The sequence below is a fragment of the Typopeltis vanoorti genome, chromosome 7, assembly GCF_054136105.1.
Source record: "Typopeltis vanoorti isolate ZY-2024b chromosome 7, IOZ_Tvanoo_1.0, whole genome shotgun sequence".
NCBI lineage: Eukaryota > Metazoa > Arthropoda > Arachnida > Uropygi > Thelyphonidae > Typopeltis > Typopeltis vanoorti.
The window spans coordinates 62,025,656-62,032,576 of record NC_143555.1 but is presented as its reverse complement, the minus strand read 5'-3'; the positions used below and the strand labels follow the sequence as shown (position 1 = coordinate 62,032,576).

Sequence of the window (6,921 nt, the reverse complement as noted above, 5' to 3'; positions counted from 1 at the left end):
TGCTGTAATAAATTGGAAAGAGGAACTGGATTAAAAGGGTATCAGAGCTGCTTTGGCCCTACTCAAGAATTATTTGTTGGAGGCAATATGAGAAAAACAAATCAGCTAACTCCTTTTATTCCCGTATAGAAAGTAGGCGAGGCCGTTTTAGCCCAAACTAGCTTTGGAGAATGAATGGGCAGTTCAATCTCCATTAGTAGCCAATCAGAGATAACTAGCCCAAGGCTATCACTAATTAAGTAGCACGAAGTGAAGAGACGGTTAACATGTGCCGCCATCTCATGTCGGTGAGCCTAACACAATATTTTTAATGTCTGAAAATAGTGTGGTTTGTATTTTAAAGGTTAGCAGCATAAATAGAGCAGGTGTGAAATGGATGAATCATGAGATAAGGGATGCAATCTGGAAGAAGGTATTATGGAAAGAGCACAAGATGAGTAGTTATAATAACCAGAATAGAGAACAGAAAAATACTCTTTGGGGACAGCATGGATTTGTTATAGGAAGATCGTGCTTTAGCAATCTGCTTACTTTTTATAATAAAGTGACGTGAGAAGTACAGAGCAGGCAAGAAAGGTAGCTTGCTTGATAAGGGTAGCAAAAGTGCAGTACGAGCAGCATTTAGCTAATGGGACCAAAGGAGTTTTTTCAATATGTGGCCAGTAGAAGAAAGAATGATTATGGTAGGATGGGATTGATTAGTGAAAACGAAGTGCATTTACCTAGGCTTTTTAACCCTATCTAGCTTTTTTTTTTAGCTCGCTTGATAAGGGTAGCAAAAGTGTAGTATGAGCAGCAGTTAGCTAATGGGACCAAAGAAGTTTTTTTGATATGTGGCCAGTAGAAGAAAGAATGGTTATAGTAGGATGAAGAAGTGCATTTACCCAAGCTTTTTAACCATATCTAGCTTTTTTTTGGAGACTCATTAGGCAGTTCTATCTCACTGTAGCGAATCAGAGATAGCTGGTCCATGACTATCACTAATTACAAGCTATCACTTATGAAGACACAAGTGCTGCTATCTCTTGGTTCCTAACCCTAACAGGATACGTTACTGTCTGAAATAATGTGGGATCTACAGTCGATTTTCTTAAGTTTACGAGAGGAAAAATCCGAGTTAAAAAAAAAAACCGCTTTCCCATGCCAGATATCGACTAACTCGGAAGCAGTTGAAGAAAGGCTTAAACAAAGTTCCTCCAATTGGCGACTGGACTTGAACTTAAGTCTATGCTCTTGCGGCCAAGCGCAGAGATTGCTTGTGCCACACTGATATACCAATTACTCATAATGTAACTTTGAATCCAATGTTAATATTCTTAACTTTGATTTCTATCTGTTCTCAAAGGAGCTGAAGAGCCCGTGCTTCAGCTCGCAAGTGTAAAGAAATGCACGTATTATAATTGGCCCGAATTAGCCAGATTCCAGCAGAAGCACAACAATGTAGCTACTCGTTTTTTTATTATTATTATTATAGTGTGACAGTTTCGATAATTGTTAAAATATTTTGTTACTGGCGCCCTTCTGACATCTGGTGTTCCTACACTACTGACTTCAAGTTTTGTTCCTTCCAAATACATACAGTGTATTTTTCGCCTTGCTGTTTGCTTGTGGGCTTGTTTCTCTACTATGTTTTTCCCATACAGAATACTCTTCCAGGAATCTAAAGTGATAATTCATTCAAGATAACGGGACTTTCTTCGAAGAGTACATGCTCGTATAATGCTCATTTGATAGTGTATGAGGAGTAGGCTGACCATACGTACCGTTTTGAACGGGACAGTACCGTTTTTTTTTTTTTTTCATATTTCCCGGCGGTCTCGTAGTTTTAATAAAAATGCCAATTTTGTCCCATCTTTAATAAAACCTATAAATATACTTTAATATTGGTCAATCATAAATTATTATTCATAACCTATAATCGTAATCGATATGATGGATACCAGTAATTTGTATAACCATGGAGTCATTGTTCGATACTAAATATCGATATCTGCAGTGATTTATTCAGAGAAATAAAAAAAACACATGTTGGCAACACTTGCGGGGCTCAGACGTGGCGTCTGTTCTGCTGTAGCGTTAGTTTTTGTTTTGTCTGTATGCTAACCGGTGGCTTTGTTATTTAATGCTGGTGGTTTTATTTTCATATTTTTTAAAGCTTTAAGTCTCTCCTTGCAATGTCAAAGAGGCGAAACTGTAGTTTTAATGACGATCTCCAGAAACAATTCAAATTTATTAAAATAGACAAGCTGTGTAGTGATGGAACAAAAGTGGTAAGCCAACATTGTAATGTCCATTTTTCCGTTGCTCATGGAGGCAGAAGCGACATCAACATCTACACAGTCAGAAACATAAGGATACTGAAAACACTCTGGCTTCAGCTAAAAAAAAAATAATAATAAAAACATTCGCTGGTTTATGGTGAGACGTATGGTGATAAAAGTGGGTCGGGCCGAAGTTTTAGCGCGAATGACAGCTTGTTGAAATTGATCAATAAAATTTATGAACCAAAATTTTCTTCAGCACGTACCAAATCGAAATAGTAATTACCAACGTTTTATCGCCATACGTATTGGGCAAAGTAAAATTTTTTTATCGTCTTACTTTTTCATGAATACAGAATATTACATAACCCCCGTCCAGTTTTTGTCTCAAGGAAATATGGTCAGCCTAATGAGGAGTCAGTAAATTTCTGATATTTATAATCACACCTCTTGTATTTCTGTATAACTCTAACTTCGTTCTTAGTTTTGCTAAAAATCCCTTATTATTATGCTGTCTTCATAATCGTTGTTCAGGTCACCAATGAGGAACTCTTAGTCACGAATGGCTAACTGCAAAATACGCCGCAGATCTGTTTTCTCAGATGTTTTTCTGTTTTTCTCAGATGCTTTCACCAGCAGAGTGCGTTGGTTACTACAGGTACAAATGACTTCCTGATTTTTGCTACAGATTATTAACCAAACATATGAGGGGAAACTGGGGAGGTTTTATGACGTAAATGGTTAAAGCGATTATTGTCGAAGCAATTCCGGAGACCGCCGACAGGTTAGATGGATAGCATCTCTTCCGTTGTGGGGAGGGTATACTTCTTATGAAAGTGCTACTGACCTAGATTTTTTTGACTATAAGGAGTCCAGTGTGCGATTGTGTGTGGCTTGTAATATGTAGCAAGAATGAATTAATTGAAAGTTTTACTTCAGTGTTAAGGAGTTTTCACGTTTTTCAGACCAGGAACAAATTCAGTGCTAACGAATTTCAGCAAAGGCCAAGGTCTGTAACCTACAACTAGGAAGCATACAACTTACTACCGTTTCTGAGCATTTACTGCTGCAGATCGTTAGCAACCCAAGAGGAAACCTATCTGTTGCATCGTCCTGTCGTCAGACGGCTGTCACATACTGTGCCCAGAAACTTTCTTTAGAGGCACCAAAAGGTAACTTTATTTGTTATAAAAGAAGGATTTTTTAAAATTCTATCAAGAAAAGATAATTATTTCTAAATTAATATACTTCTAAAAGTAATCGTGTGTATGTATATACATGTGTGTATACCTGTTGTATATGTATGTATATTAAATTTGAAACATACATAAAAGCACGAAGGAGCATATTTTCTTTACCGTACTTTTACACGGAAGTAAAATGTTTCCAATTGTTATTACTGTTAGTAAACAACTACTTGTACTGACACCTATAACGTATTAAACAAAATCAAGTGCTTATTTTTATGGAAATACTGCGAAAATATTACTACTGTTTCCAAATCAGATTTTCTTCGTATTGCAGTCATAATACATAATCAGTACGAAAAAGTTTAAATAATGGAAAATTCCATTTAGTTTAACTTAAAGAAAAGTCATTAGAGTTGATATTCCCTGAAATCAGATTATCGTCGGGTGATAGTAATTATTTATTTCCTTTAACTCTCATCCATGATGTGTGAATAAATGGATCTCCCACGATGAGTTCTGACTGCATGGTGATGCCCGTATAATAATAACAACAATGAAAATGAACCATCGGCCTAGCTTAGTTTACGAGCCAGGCAGATGGTTCAGGAATATTCTGGATTAATCAGAACAGTAATTCCCCCGAACTTGTAGGATCTTAAAAGTTTAAATAATTTATTATAAGTTGCTGATATCACGAACATTTTCATGTTTTCGTTACACAAATGATTTCAAATAACGTTAGATCCCCCTACTGCCAAAAGAGTGAGGATGGCTGTGTGTATATTCCTGTGTGTGTTTTTTTTTTTTTAGCATTGTTTTGTATTTCATTCTCATCACACAGCATATGCTATTGCTGTGTGTGTGTGCGCGCGCGCGCGCACACACACACATACACACAAAGCCCCTTGGTGGGAAAGATCCAAGTTCGATTCCCATCCATGACTCGAGGAACCATTATCTGATCTCTTTTGACTAAAAGTGAGTGAGCTGGTCCTATACGAAAAAACCGTCTACCTATACAGAGGTAGAGGGTTTTTTTTTTTTTTTTTCATCCAGAAACTAGGGTTTTTTGCCTCTCAGAACAAGCAAATCAACCCCCCCCCCCACACACACCTATAGACATTAAGACACTCCTGGAATAAAGATTAACTAACCTATTCTGTGTCATTTTGGTTTAGAAAGCCTGCACAGTAAAGGGTGGGTCTACACATGAGTGTAAATCAGGATCAGGATTTGTATTTTAACCGCTGCATTTTTAAATGATGCTGCTTGATGTTAAACCTTATTATATTGCAAGAACATGTAGAGTGACAGGACTACAATATTCTGTCACTCTTGTGCACCAAATTATTTTATGCAATAATACAAAATACTTCTCTTACTATTACAAAATATACTATGATACAGTATACTTAAAAATAATAGTTATACATGGTGGCCCATAAGTCATGAATGAGTTTAAACATTTAATAACTATTATTATTATTTTTTATTGTTATTATAATGAAATACAGAACCTGGAGATTTTTCACTGCTGATACTGCTAGAGCTGCAGTCAAATGAATAATTTTGCAAAGATTATTATTATTATTATTTGTCACCTCCAGGGAGTTCAAAGACTCATTGAGGGAGGGCACCTACTCTACATCTCTCCATCTAGGTCATCATATACACTAGTGCCATCTATTGCCTACCACCACCACCACTGGTATTTCCACAGACAATCACAAACATCCATGCCCATGGCGGGATTCAAACCAGCAACCTTTTGCCTGGAGAGCAGATACGCTAACCGCTCAGCCAGCCAGGCTGGCTATCTGCTCTTAAAGAACTGAAACAGTCTAAAGTACCATAAGTTGACAAAATCTAAGGAGAAATTTTGCAAGTACTAGGTGAAGAAGCAAAATGTGAACTATATAAAAATGATCCATCAAATGTACACAACAGGAGAAATCCCAACAGATTTTGAGAAAAACGTTGTTAGCAATTCCAAAAAAAAAAAAAAAAAAGGCACAGACATTGAAGATCACCGAATGTTAAGTCTATTACTCAATAGTCTTAAAATCCTAACTAGAATTATCAGTTACTATATTAAAAGAAAAATAGAAGAACATTTAGCTGATGACCAATTTGTCTTTAGAAGAAATAGGAAGGGGGGGACAAGAGAAACTATACTAACTCCTTGACAGAGAAGCACTCATAATAAACACACCCATACTCGTGACATTCATTGATATAGAAAAAGATTTTGACAACATTGACTGGAATATAATGTTCAGAGTCCTCAAAAATCTGAAGATAGATTACAATGACAAAAGACTAATTCATCAACTACATAAAAATCAAACTGCAGTCATAAGAAAGGGGAAAGAAGCTAAAATAAGAAAGGGTGTGGACTCTCACTATTACTAATATTTACTTTGAAGAGGCTCTGAAGGAATTCAAAGAAAAGCATCAATTGTGGAATAAAGATGAATGACAGGCTGCATAATACAGTGAAATTTTCAGGTGACATAGCCTTAATAGCAGAAAATAGGAAAAAGAACTATAAGAATCGCTTGCAGAGATGAATAAACTCCCCAGTGAAAGATGCAAGATGAAAATCAATAAGAAAAACAAAAGTAATGGAGTGTATGAGAGATGAAGAATAAATCATAAATGTCACAATAGATGGGAAAAGATTAATATAAGTAAAAGAATTTACCCAGCTAGGAAGCCTAATAAACATCAGATGGGAGAAGTGGAAGAGATGTGAGAACAAGAATAGCACAAACAAAAAAAAAAGCATTTAACAACAAAAGAACATTATTAATATCAACGAGTGTGTCATTGAGAACCAAGCACTTTATTAAAAGTTATGTCTAGAGTGTGGCCCTCTACGAATCGGACATAGACTCCCCAAAAAAGAGAAAAATCAAGATCCTGGCATTCGAGATGGTGTTGGCATTGAATGCTGAGAATCACGTGGACAGAAAGAGTTACAAGAAAGGTAGAAAAAAAAAGGGGGAAATAACGTGATATGACACCTATTAAGACACTCAGACTGGACTACAAATTTCATGGAGGGAAGACCTGGTAGAGGGAGACCAAGAACCTATTACATGAGTGACATCAAAAAGGGATAAAGTTACCAAACAGTCAGCACTATCAATAGCCCATGCTGCCTAGTACCCTATAGGTTGAGGAGAGACAGAGGAAGTTCTCCAGATCTGACCACTCCCATCTTCTTTCTATGTGGTTAACTAAAGCAAAAGGTGTGTGTATGTGTGTGAACAAGCCTTAGACAATCCAACACTTGAAAGAGAACATTTGTTCAGAAATTAGGACACTGCAGCTAGAAACATTAACAGCTGTCATGGGACATGCTGTGGAAAGGGCCCATCTTTGTGAAGCTGAAAATGGAAGGCATTTGCATGCCGTTTTTCATAACTAATAAAAAAAAAACTCCAGGTTCCGTATTTCATTATAAC

At 36.5% G+C, this 6,921-nt stretch overlaps 1 protein-coding gene across 1 annotated transcript in view; it reads left to right on the top strand.

Annotated features, from left to right (window-relative positions):
• Positions 1–2,931: 2,931 nt before the first annotated feature.
• The window catches only part of LOC150104721 (circadian locomoter output cycles protein kaput-like), a 237,164-nt gene continuing 233,174 nt past the window's right edge, over positions 2,932–6,921 (top strand). The window contains exon 1 of the mRNA XM_090395307.1: positions 2,932–3,433. The gene's annotated coding sequence lies outside the window, so the exon portion shown is untranslated. The remainder of the gene's footprint in view (positions 3,434–6,921) is intronic.